Here is a 14,232-nt window from a genome sequence, read left to right as displayed (position 1 = left end):
CTCTTCGTAACAAATATACACTTGCATCTTTCAATTTTATGACGATACCGTTACAGTAAATTTACACGTTCGCATGGTATGTTGATATTTTACATTCATGTTCCAAAGCACTTAATGAACCTCAAATATTTTTATCAGGTTACTTTCCATTAAGAACGTGGATGCACATAGCGACTGTGATCTGATATAGCCGGCCGGTGTGGCCAAGCGGTTAAAGGCGCTACAGTCTGGAACCGTGTGACCGCTACGGTCGCAGGTTCGAATCCTACCTCGGGCATGGATGTGTGTGATGTCCTTAGGTTAGTTAGGTTTAAGTAGTTCTAAGTTCTAGGGGACTGATGACCTTAGAAGTTAAGTCCCATAGTGCTCAGAGCCATTTGAACCATTTCTTTTTTATCTGATATATAAATTATAGAGTACAGCCATCAGTCGACCTTTTTCCGCAGGTTTTATTTGAAAAATCCAGATTTCGGCCAGTGCCTAGCCATTAACAGTGCACTATTTCATAGTCTCAATGCATGTCAGTTCCCTGTTGTTCGGGCGTCAGTCACGGTTCCTTGAATACTACTCAAAGTACTATTCAAACAACTGTGAACTGACGCCCGAACAACAGGGAACTGATATGCATTGAGATTATGAAATAGTGCACTGATCATTGCTAGGCACTAGCCGAAATCTGGATTTTCCAAATAAAACCAGCAAAAAAAGGATAACTGATTACTGTGCTGTGTAACTTATAAACCCAAGTGTTTTGTTGTCTGCGTCCAGAATCGATGAATCGGGTGGAGCATGCACGATTTTCTCCATACCTGTGAGTGATGTGATTGTACGTTATGTCTCTAGCAACAAAATCCCTCTTCTTGTGATATTTTATGAATATTCTGCTGAAATATACATTTCTGTCGGTGTTTTATCTACCTCGGATCAAAGTTTATCCTGTTCTTCAATAGGTTTAGCAAGGGCCTAACTGGGCTGTGGCAACCAGAACAGCGCCCGGAGCTCCCAGTCCGCCAGTCCGATGGTGGGGAACAGGGGTTGGGGTGCTAGCGCACGAAACAAAGAATTGAAAAAAACGAAGAATTCAAATAGAAATATTAGTACAATGGATCAGTTATGTGTCGCTTTTCCCTTGTTAATGTAACTAAAGTCCACGACAAGGATGAAACCTGAGGAAATGAATCAAAATTTGTGCCAAGGCTGGGACTCTAACCCGTGTCTCCTTGCTTACTACGCTTACTAAAATGCCGGAGAGCCCCGGCAGCAGTAGTGACAGTTTAGGGGGGAAATAAGCTGAAGATAGGAATTGAAGTTTGTGTTGGAAAGGGCACTCGACTTGAGTAGTCCGAGCAGTGATGCTTAACATGGTGCTGTGGTGGTGTAGTAGTCAGCATTTCTGCTTGGAGACTCGGGTACGAGTCCCGGCTGGCAGACAAATTTTGATTCGTTTCTTCAGCTTTCATCCTTATCGTAGATAAAGACGAGACTTAAATGTCTCAGGGAAAAAATAATAATAAGATAACTGGAGTCCGTTTGGTAAATTATTCTGAAGTAAAGGAATGCGAATCATTAAGTCAACTTGAGCGCTGGGACGATGCTGTGTTCAGTGCATCTACGTTCTCGAAAATGATAGTAGACGTAACGCTCGGAATTAAAGGTCACAGAAATGTTATAAGTAATTCAACTTGAAATGATTTAAATTTATTGATACGTTCAACGAAGATACTTATCAGTCTTTCGACTTGTATCAAAGCAGCTACTACCGTCAACTACTGCAACGAAAGGACGTCTTTTGAACGATTAATAGTTGCTGGGTGTTATCAGGAGGGTGGGGGGGGGGGTGTTTGATAGGTTTAATAGGTTACAAATTACCCGCCACTTAAACGAAACGCAGCATTAAACAATGACGGCCATAGTATCGGGTCTATTGCACAAAGTATTATTTGATCGCCAAAGTTGACACCCAGAAGAATCGACCTGTGCCGATTCTCTACAAACCTGAAAGATGTGCGTCTTCTGGACAGAGACTATGAACTGCACTGGCTCAAAGACGAAAGCTGATCTCTGATTCTTCTCATTAAATTTTACTTAAGTAATCATTTCAAATAGCATTTCAGTTCTTTTATAAGACCGGTGATTTAAAAGGCACGTTAATTTTCCGACAAAAATACAGCATAATGTTTGAAACTCATCTATAATCGTTAGAAATTCTTATAAAAATACACTCCTGGAAATGGAAAAAAGAACACATTGACACCGGTGTGTCAGACCCACCATACTTGCTCCGGACACTGCGAGAGGGCTGTACAAGCAATGATCACACGCACGGCACAGCGGACACACCAGGAACCGCGGTGTTCGCCGTCGAATGGCGCTAGCTGCGCAGCATTTATGCACCGCCGCCATCAGTGTCAGCCAGTTTGCCGTGGCATACGGAGCTCCTTCGCAGTCTTTAACACTGGTAGCATGCCGCGACAGCGTGGACGTGAACCGTATGTGCAGTTGACGGACTTTGAGCGAGGGCGTATAGTGGGCATGCGGGAGGCCGGGTGGACGTACCGCCGAATTGCTCAACACGTGGGGCGTGAGGTCTCCACAGTACATCCACGTTGTCGCCAGTGGTCGGCGGAAGGTGCACGTGCCCGTCGACCTGGGACCGGACCGCAGCGACACACGGATGCACGCCAAGACCGTAGGATCCTACGCAGTGCCGTAGGGGACCGCACCGCCACTTCCCAGCAAATTAGGGACACTGTTGCTCCTGGGGTATCGGCGAGGACCATTCTCAACCGTCTCCATGAAGCTGGGCTACGGTCCCGCACACCGTTAGGCCATCTTCCGCTCACGCCCCAACATCGTGCAGCCCGCCTCCAGTGGTGTCGCGACAGGCGTGAATGGAGGGACGAATGGAGACGTGTCGTCTTCAGCGATGAGAATCGCTTCTGCCTTGGTGCCAATGATGGTCGTATGCGTGTTTGGCGCCGTGCAGGTGAGCGCCACAATCAGGACTGCATACGACCGAGGCACACAGGGCCAACACCCGGCATCATGGTGTGGGGAGCGATCTCCTACACTGGCCGTACACCACTGGTGATCGTCGAGGGGACACTGAATAGTGCACGGTACATCCAAACCGTCATCGAACCCATCGTTCTACCATTCCTAGACCGGCAAGGGAACTTGCTGTTCCAACAGGACAATGCACGTCCGCATGTATCCCGTGCCACCCAACGTGCTCTAGAAGGTGTAAGTCAACTACCCTGGCCAGCAAGATCTCCGGATCTGTCACCCATTGAGCATGTTTGGGACTGGATGAAGCGTCGTCTCACGCGGTCTGCACGTCCAGCACGAACGCTGGTCCAACTGAGGCGCCAGGTGGAAATGGCATGGCAAGCCGTTCCACAGGACTACATCCAGCATCTCTACGATCGTCTCCATGGGAGAATAGCAGCCTGCATTGCTGCGAAAGGTGGATATACACTGTACTAGTGCCGACATTGTGCATGCTCTGTTGCTTGTGTCTATGTGCCTGTGGTTCTGTCAGTGTGATCATGTGATGTATCTGACCCCAGGAATGTGTCAATAAAGTTTCCCCTTCCTGGGACAATGAATTCACGGTGTTCTTATTTCAATTTCCAGGAGTGTATATATTTCTTATGATATGTGAATAGAAAACGTGTTTGAAGATCCATAGTGACACACTCGACTTGTAGAACAGTGTCAAATAACGAATACAGAGATCTCGTGGTACGGAAACTTCGAAGGAAACTGTATCATCTGAGGAGGTTCGAGCAAAAGCAAATACGTCACCAAATGCAAATTTCTAGAATCTGGGAAAACTAAGATTACAATATTGTCGTAACACTATAATTATGAGATAAATGTATCATGTTTTCTACGAATTACCATACGCAAAAACAAGTGAAAATTTCCAATATTTTTAAGTACTACGGCTTTTATAAGCTATTAAAATATGTACATGTTCCGTTTTGAGTGTTCACAACTGACATATTTGCTTTTGCACAAACTTAGATCGGACATGTTCCCTTTTGCTTGACTTAGGCAAAAACGCAATAAACATTAAAATGATACTGGTTTATTATGCAAAATTATAAAAATATTACTTGCATGATAACTGTATGAAATAAAAAATGTAGGAAGTAGGCTTAGTAAACTTTCAGATGTGCAGTCTCACTTTCGCACTATTCTTCATCACTTTAATTATTTAGACGAAATTCAGGGACTCCTCAAGAATTATCTTATTCGAAGACAAGTTGATACTGCTTTTCCAGTTGTCACCATACATCAAGTCTAGCAAAGATTCATCGTCCTTCTTGTTAGCTACCTTTACAGCACAGCCAAGCGCAACACGTTGTAAAGGGGTTGAAAATCATTTGGCAGATGACCAAAGCGTCTTCTGCAGAGAAATGAACTTTTTATTTTCACTTTGAAATCTGAGGTTACTGGTTACTGATTTCACTTTAACTGTGGGCACTTCACGACGAACAGGTGTTTTTCTTTCTACCACCGATTGTTCCTTCCTTTTCCCACTTTCCTTTCCCTTCCTCAAGAAAATTCTCTTCTTGTCATGAATTAAGTCGATGTTCCTGAATCTTGTTGATACGTTTTGTGTCTACCAGAGACCAGTCATCTCCCAGTTTTCTCACTTTTCCTACAGCTTGGTAGATATTGTAGTATTGCTCCTTGGTGCTCAAGGTAGGCTGCTTTCTCAATAATATCTCAATCCTGCCGCTCTGTCGGCGGGCATGAAACTGTTCCCTTGGACAGGAAATGTACCGACAGTTTCTTTGATGTCGTGGCTGACAGTGCCCACAAAGTACATCAAAATGTTGACGAGGGAGTTATTTTTATTTTGCCCTGGGCACCCATCACAAAACAGCCTTACTGTATGGACATTTTCAGGCAGACTATTTGTCTTTGAGATCAGAAAATTCAAAAGGCCTGAGGGTATTTTAGTGGCCCCTCGTCCAGCTTGCTCCTCATTCCGAGTATAAGATACCAGATCTCTTTCATCTGACGCGACAACACAAAAGTAATAAGAGCTGAGCTGTTTTTTCTAAATTGACTCTCCTGGGTAGAGGTTCTGGAGAGGAGTTGATTTAATGATAAGGTATAGTTCATAGCAAGAGCAGCATATATCAGTAACGGGGGTTCTAAACCCTATAATGTTATAAAGCCTGCTTTTCGGCTCACGTTTTTGGCGACATCTAACATCGGCCCTCTTGTCTGTTATACTTTTTCCGTTTCTTGTCTTTTGGAGCAATGCTGTGCCAGCAGGCTGCTTTTCAAAGGCTGATGCGCATAAATAACGTTTTGGCCACAGGGATCACCTTGAAGCTTGTAGAAATCATGTTACACTTCAATGTGTAGTTGTGTTTCTTTGAGTCTGCTGAGATAGGCCTAGGTCCGTGTCTCTTAAAGTTATGTAGACTTACCCATCTGGCAATAATTCCCATTTTGTTCATTCTTATCTGCTTCTTTATAAAGAACTTTTCTTGCATACAAAGCATCTCTGGGTCTCTCTTGAGCACATTTAATACCTTTGGTCAATTGTGGAGAAGTATGGAATACACGACAACCAAGGGGGCACCGTGTCATTTTACCTTAGCTAATGTCATACACTTGCCGTTCTTTTGTTTCTCTGTTAATCCTTGATTTGCAACACCAGCTGTAAAGAAACCGTCGTCATGCGTATTTTCTAAAACTTACTGAACTAAAACTGTCACAAAACTTTGTAAAAAAACTGATAGAACACATACTGCACAATCTAAACACAGCAGCCCTTACAACCTTGCATCCAAACACAAACAGAGTGATTGATAAACCAAATCGTAATATTGCATATCACGTGACCAGACGGGCCATTCCATTGGTCGACAAGACACATTTGTGTCTGCTTAGAACCAAGCTTTGAGCCTGCTTATTTCGGCCCTTAGTTTACATGGGACATAAAATTTTTTGACTGATTTTTAGTAAAAAAGGGATAGCACTGACATTAAACCTTTCAAATCATCTGCTAGCTCATATTTTTTTTTATTTTTTATTTTTTTTGCATGGAACGTCCTCATTTGTAGTATTCTGATATTTCTGTAATTACAAAATTTATAAATTTTATGCTTGTTCAACACAAACTGCCCTAGAACCTTGATAGACAGTGTGGATGGCTGGTGCGCAAAATCAGATTACCCGAAATATGACTGCATTATCGAAGATCTCCATAAGCATCAATCATGCAGGCCTGCGAGAATTTATTTATGCAGTTTCAGGAATTACTGCAACCAATCGCCGTTCTTTCTTCAATTTTTATTTATTCATGGCCGGTTTCGCTTGGCAACTCATCATGAGATGATACAATTTAGTTTGGAGTATTGTTGGGGTCGTGCATTGTTTTTATTCGTATGGCAGGCACTGCTCTGGAAAACATAATGTGTGCTTACCAGTATCGTTAAATATCAAGTGAAACAGGCACTTTTCCACCGATGGCGACTCCCACAACTTTATAAAATATAAACAAACCAAAGAGTGATTTATTTATGCGACCAACTTTGTTGTATGGGAGCGAAAGCTGGGTGGATTCAGGCTACCTTATCAACAAGGTTGAGGTTACGGATATGAAAGTAGCTAGGATGATTGCAGGTACTAGTAGATGGGAACAATGGCAGGAGCGTGTCCACAATGAGGAAATCAAAGAAAAACTGGGAATGAACTCTATAGATGTAGCAGTCAGGGCGAACAGGCTTAGATGGTGGGGTCATGTTACACGCATGGGAGAAGCAAGGCTACCCAAGAGACTCGTGGATTCAGCAGTAGAGGGTAGGAGGAGTCGGGGCAGACCGAGGAGAAGGTACCTGGATTCGGTTAAGAATGATTTTTAAGTAATAGGTTTAACATCAGAAGAGGCACCAATGTTAGCACTGAATAGGGGATCATGGAGGAACTGTATAAGGGGGGCTATGCTCCAGACTGAACGCTGAAAGGCATAATCAGTCTTAAATGATGATGATGATGATGATGATGATGATGATGACCCCAGAAAGGCGCAGTCTATTTGAAGCATTTGTTTTGGGCGACACAGTTTGGCCGAACTCAGATGTTTGTAGATGGGTTACCTTCTGATTGCTACCGGTGGTCCGCGCGCTGACTGCATTTAACTGTTTTCGCAACATGGCTGGGGGGCTGATATACGTATTCATGCTGTTGACCAGTCATCTCATCTCAAACTAATGCTAAACAACAGCTGTGGCCGCTGGGGAGACTCTCATACTGTCGAGAACTGCGTCACGTCACTATACATATTTTCCTCTAAGAGGATATGTTCACCGTAGTATTAAAGAAACTATACACAGATAATAGCAGGAGCGTAATTCTGCTGGGACGACCGGGTCAATACCCCAAAGGATAAGGTGCTTTTGGAAAGAAAAAAAAAAAGGGAAGAAGTGAGGAAAACTTAAAATCGGGGAGAAAAGTGGAAAAATTAGTACAATCGATCAGTCGAGAGAAGCCTTTCTTTAAAATAAAATAATACAAGATTGTTTTGGTCATCATTTTGAGCAAAGATACACGAACCATTTACCTACTTTAGGACTGCAGTTATTTCAGCCACGACTATGACAAAGCACACATCATGAGTGGTGTGTACAATGGTATGCAAAGACGAAACAAGTCACGATTTAAATTTAGCCCTAAAATGCGATCTAGAGGCTGAGAGTCTAAACAAGAAAGAGGCCTGCATTTCGAAACGGTGTTCGAACATATAAAACATTTTTGGTCACAGTTTGTTACGGCGGGAAGATTTAAAAACTTACCCCGTGAATACTTACAAGGTACCGCTAAAGTCGCCAAATCGAATGCACTAGGCTGGCAGATAAGAGAAGTTAATTGACGATCTTAAAGTTCTGACAGACGCAATTCGTAAGACATGTAACGAACGAAGTATATCAATAGATATTAAAAACAGAATAATGTTGCCCCTATCAGATTCAATATAAACCACCAGAAAGAATTACTACAGCACCTAAGGTTTGCAGTCTGAGAGTAGGACGTGACAACTGCATATGACTTCTTAAAAAATAAAGATGGAAGATGAGGGTTTAAAGTCTCGTCGATGCCGACGTCATTAGAGACGGAGCGCAAACTCGCGTATGGGAAGGATACGTAAAGAAGATCGGTAGTATCCTTTTCAAAGGAACCATCCTGGCTGAGCGATTTGGGGGGGGGGGGGGGGGCGATCGGCCGTGGAAAACGACAATCTGGATGACGCGACGGGGTTTTGAATCTCCGCCCTCTGAAATACGAGTCAGTGTTTTCCCACTGTGGCATGTTGCTCGGTCGCTGTCAGAAATAGCTAGTATCAAAGGATCATCTACATAGTGACGCGTAGCGCCTTACATCACACATAACACACACGTAACACATAACATCGCACATAACAGCAGTGAATAGACGTGCAGTATGAGTCACGCGGAAGACAGGTGGCGTCAACTGCTCTAGAGTATGTAGTTCCTATGCTATCTGGTAGAGGTCACTAGCAGACGGACACTGTTTAAGGTGCAGTCAAAATACTATCATTTTATTTGCAGCTCTGTTTGTTTAATTTTCGAATGGTTTGTTAGTTACTATTATAATGACAGTGTAATAGGGAACTTTGTCAAATTTTGCCTCTTGTCAAAGAAATATGATAAAATTTAGAGCCTCGCCTTTAGATATGATCATAAAAGTCGTTCGTCTTCTGTTCATTGCAATATGAAATGAAACCGCTTGGAGCGCTGGTATTACTACAGCTGTTTGTCGTCGCTGTTGTGAGTTTGTAAACATGGCTTCGAAGTTGATGTGTTCCTTCTACACATTCTAAAATAAAGAGAATTTCTCAACTTTCCATTTTACTTTGTCTATTTTTGAACTCTGGATGCCACAAGTCAACAAGTGCTTCAGCTGTTTCGCACTTTTTATTAATTTAGTAGTATTTGTGCTTCATCTATTTCGTAGTTGTAGGAACACATATTAAATAAATTATTCAAAAATAAAAGTAGTTCTTACTGCTCATACAATGAACTAAACATTTATTATCTTCAGATGTTACACTTCAGTGCTTTGTAAATCGCTTCACACGTTTCTGGAATTATTTTGGTTAATGCGCACTCCTGAATTGTAAACTAGAGGAGTTCTCTCCTGTATAAAAAAATCGCAGTGTCATGGTGACTCTATCTTCTGCACATATAGCATTTCTCAAGCGAGTATTCTGTTTTGTAATGTGAGAAGCCACTTTACTGAGCAAATACTGAAATACACTCTCATCCATTCGTAAGTAATTTATGTAAGATTTGACCGTCCTCCACTTCCAGCACTGTCGTAACAAATTTCACTGAATGCTTTTATTACCTCGCCGGCCGCGGTGGTCTAGCGGTTCTGGCGCTGCAGTCCGGAACCGCGGGACTGCTACGGCCGCAGGTTCGAATCCTGCCTCGGGCATGGGTGTGTGTGATGTCCTTAGGTTAGTTAGGTTTAAGTAGTTCTAAGTTCTAGGGGACTTATGACCTAAGATGTTGAGTCCCATAGTGCTCAGAGCCATTTGAACCATTTTTTTTTTTATTACCTCGACGTAATACGCATTGCTTCACCCAAGTATGTTTCCTTCTTTTCTGCCGCTTTCCTTCCAATTGCACACATAATGCAATTGTGGTATTATGCGGACACTATATTGTGGCAGTTTTAGGTGGGGAGTGTTTTGAACGGTTGCGTAAAGAACAGGCAGAGGTCGGGCCTGAACTATCACTGCCAACCGCAGCAAACAATTGCGCTGTAGCCACTACCAAATGCTTTGTGTACTATAATTTGCTTTGCGTCGTGGATCGCTTGGTTTTCTTCCTAATTTTGAAATAAGTGAAAAGACTTATTCTGGTGCACAAAGGGAAGTGAATGAGACTCTCACCACAAAGAAAAGAATCATCGATACCTATGACCGTCATGTTAGATCTGCTGTCGTGGCAGCACACACCGCGGACGTAAGATGGCAGCCCTTCGAGACCGAGGTGGGGCTTATTCCCTGCATCGCTCCACGTCCCTCGGACAGTCCTCGTTTGTTTACGGTCGCGGCCGGCTTTCGCGATACACTGTACGCATAATATAAGCAAATGCAGTTTATAACAACAAGTTGTTATTGTCCGACATCTTGAAATTAACGTAGCGTAATATCTTTTTTTAGCGTCCTTGTCAAAGATCTTTCTCAAAGAAATTTGAGTAATACAGTATTTTATCATATTTCTCTGTCAAAGAATATTTGCACGGGATTGAGCGGGTTTGTTGCTGCTTTCCGATTGGCTGTGATGTTTCTCTCCCAATCAGAAATTAGCATATTTGCGCATATTTTGGGAAATAAAAATAACTTTTGTGCAGAGAGATGAGTAGAGTCGGGGCGTGGATCTCATCTTGATCAGAGCTATTGTCAGAGGCTCCGATGAAAATTACTGATACTGTGACACTTCGGTACCAAAATGTTTGAGAAGTGCAGTAAAGCGTGGAAGAGAGTTTGGTTTACTGCACGGCGTGAAATTCAGAAGCTTTGGTGACATTTTAAATAATTAAATTCCGTTTGGCCTGTTACTTACTCGCTAATGTGAACATTTTGCTACTTGAGACTGATTACAGCAACATTTCAGCGAGCTACTCTAAAAGAAACAATCTATTTGTAATCTTTCGGTGAAGAACAATTAATAATTATTATAAACTGGCTACGGTTATTAATGATGTGTGCGTGTGAACTATTCAGACGTTGTACAGAGTAAGGCTTCGTAGTAACATGATGTTGTTGTGGTCTTCAGTCCAGAGACTGGTTTGATGCAGCTCTCCATGCTACTCTATCCTGTGCAAGCTCCTTCATCTCCCAGTACCTACTGCAACCTACATCCTTCTGAATCTGTTTGGAGTATTCATCTCTTGGTCTCCCTCTACGATTTTTACCCTGCACGCTGCCCTCCAATGCTAAATTGGTGATCCCTTGATGCCTCAAAATATGCCCTACCAGCCGATCCCTTCTTCTAGTCAAGTTGTGCCCCAAATTTCTCTTCTCTCCAGTTTTATTCAGTACCTCCTCGTTAGTTATGTGATCTACCCATCTAATCTTCAGCATTCTCCTGTAGCACCACATTTCGAAAGCTTCTATTCTCTTCTTGTCTAAACTATTTATCGTCCACGTTTCACTTCCAGTAACTTGATTATGCAAGCTTAATAGAGTGAAACTTTACTCACATTATTAACCTTCCGTCGACAAAATAAATTTTAGTGCAACCTGTCGTTACGAGGTTTTTTCTATAGCTTTTTCCAGCTGAGAAGTGCTTTTCAGTAACTTCAAGGTGGCATGCATGTGAGAAGCGATTCCCCACAAGGTGAGTGGAACTTCACACCCAGCAGTCTCGCACCACACCGCCGCAATGCATGCTCCACAAGCCACTTATGATACGTATTTCGCCAGCCACCGTAAGCTGCGTGGCGGAGGGTACCCACTGGGAATACTAGTCATCTCCTTTCCTGCTCCATTCGCAAATACAGCGAGGGAAAAACGCTGTCTGTATGCCTCCGTGCAAGCCCTATTCTCTCATAATCTTATGTACATGCTCCTTAAGCGAAATATTCGTTGGAAGGCATTGGAATAGTTCTGCAGTCAACCTCAAATGACGGTTCTCTAAATTTTCTGAATCGTGATCGTAGAACAGAACGTCGTCCTCCCTCCACTGATTCCCATTTGAGTCCCCGAAACATCTCAGTAACATTTGTGTGTTGTTCGAACTTGCTGGTACCAAATCTAGCATCCCGCCCCTGAACTGCTTCGATGACTTTAATTAATCCGACCTGGTGCGTTGGGTAACAATGGGTCGCACTACTGTCTCCTTTGCAGATGAACCACACTTCCCTAAAATTCTCCGAATAATCCGAAGTCGATCATTCGCATTCCCAAGCACAATCGTTACATGCTCATTCCATTTCATATTGCTTTCTAAGATAACGCCTAGATATTTAATCGACGCGACTGTGTCAAGGAGCGCATTACTAGTGCTGTACTCGAACATTATGGGTTTGTTTTTCCTACTCTCCTGTATTAACTTACGTTTTTCTACATTCAGAGCTAGTTGCCATTCATCACACCAACTGGAAATTTTGTCATGTTAACTGAATCTTCCTTCGGTTCTTGGTAGAATAACATTATAATGAAAAGCGCTAGTTCGCTTTTGTTCTATAGTTTTCATTTATTAGAAATTTTGTCTGCGTCATCTTGTACCCTACTATAGTCACTCAACGACGGCACCTTCTCATACGCCACAGCACCATGAACAAACTGCCGGAGACAGTTGCTTACTCTGTTCGCTAAATCATTTATGTATCTATACAGGGTGTTACAAAAAGGTACGGCCAAACTTTCAGGAAACATTCCTCACACACAAAGAAAGAAAATATGTTATGTGGACATGTGTCCGGAAACGCGTACTTTCCATGTTAGAGCTCATTTTATTACTTCTCTTCAAGTCACATTAATCATGGAATGGAAACACACAGCAACAGAACGTATCAGCGTGACTTCAAACACTTTGTTACAGGAAATGTCCTCCGTTAGCGAGGATACATGCATCCACCCTCCGTCGCATGGAATCCCTGATACGCTGATGCAGCCCTGGAGAATGGCGTATTGTATCACAGCCGTCCACAATACGAGCACGAAGAGTCTCTACATTTGGTACCGGGGTTGCGTGGACAAGAGCTTTCAAATGCCCCCATAAATGAAATTCAAGAGGGTTGAGGTCAGGAGAGCGTGGAGGCCATGGAATTGGTCCGCCTTTACCAATCCATCGGTCACCGAATCTGTTGTTGAGAAGCGTACGAACACTTCGACTGAAATGTGCAGGAGCTCCATCGTGCATGAACCACATGTTGTGTCGTACTTGTAAAGGCACATGTTCTAACAGTACAGGTAGAGTACCGTATGAAATCATGATAACGTGCTCCATTGAGCGTAGGTGGAAGAACATGGGGCCCAATCAAGACATCACAAACAATGCCGTTCACAGAAAATCTGTGTTGATGACGTGATTGCACAATTGCGTGCGGATTCTCGTCAGCCCTCACATGTTGATTATGAAAATTTACAATTTGATCACGTTGGAATGTAGCCTCATCCGTAAAGAGAATATCTGCACTGAAATGAGGATTGACACATTGTTGGATGAACCATTCGCAGAAGTGTACCCGTGGAGGCCAATCAGCTGCTGCACAGTACATGGTACGGAAACAACTGGTTCTCCCGTGGCACTCTCCATACAGTGACGTAGTCAACGTCACCTTGTACAGCAGCGACTTCTCTGACGCTGACATTAGGGTTGTCCTCAACTGCACGAAGAACTGCCTCGTCCATTGCAGGTGTCTTCGTCGTTCTAGGTCTTCCCCAGTCGCGAGTCATAGTCTGGAATGTTCCGTGCTCCCTAAGACGCCGATCAATTCCTCCGAACGTCTTCCTGTCGGGACACCTTCATTCTGGAAATCTGTCTCGATACAAACGTACCGCGCCACGGCTATTGCCCCGTGCTAATCCATGCATCAAATGGGAATCTGTCAACTCCGCATTTGTAAACATTGCACTGACTGCAAAACCACGCTCTTGATGAACACTAACCTGTTGATGCTACGTACTGATGTGCTTGATGCTACTACTGTAGAGCAATGAGTCGCATGTCAACACAAGCACCGAAGTCAACATTACCTTCCTTCAATTGGGCCAACTGGCGGTGAATCGAGGAAGTACAGTACATACTGACGAAACTAAAATGAGCTCTAACATGGAAATTAAGCGTTTCCGGACACATGTGCACATAACATCTTTTCTTTATTGGTGTGTGAGGAATGTTTCCTGAAAGTTTGGCCGTACCTTTTTGTAACACCCTGTATACAGAACAACAGCGGTCGTCACAAACTTGCCTGAGGCACAGCTAACGATATCCTTGTCTCTGATGAACACTCGCTGTCGAGACAACATACTGGGTCCTGCTACTTAAGACGTCTTCGAGAAAATATCTGGAAAACTGTTACTTTAAACTACCTGACGCAACTTTCAACCTCTATAGTAAATTGCCTAACAAATGAATAGAAAGCAGTAGAGAAACATTTAGACGAACTTTGCCCGTATAAGATGTCGACAGAACCCATCTCGACTTAAAATAAAATTATTGTTAT

Source organism: Schistocerca cancellata, chromosome 6 (genome assembly GCF_023864275.1).
Source record: "Schistocerca cancellata isolate TAMUIC-IGC-003103 chromosome 6, iqSchCanc2.1, whole genome shotgun sequence".
Lineage (NCBI taxonomy): Eukaryota > Metazoa > Arthropoda > Insecta > Orthoptera > Acrididae > Schistocerca > Schistocerca cancellata.
The sequence above is the reverse complement of the archived record's forward strand: the minus strand, read 5'-3'. Positions refer to the sequence as shown.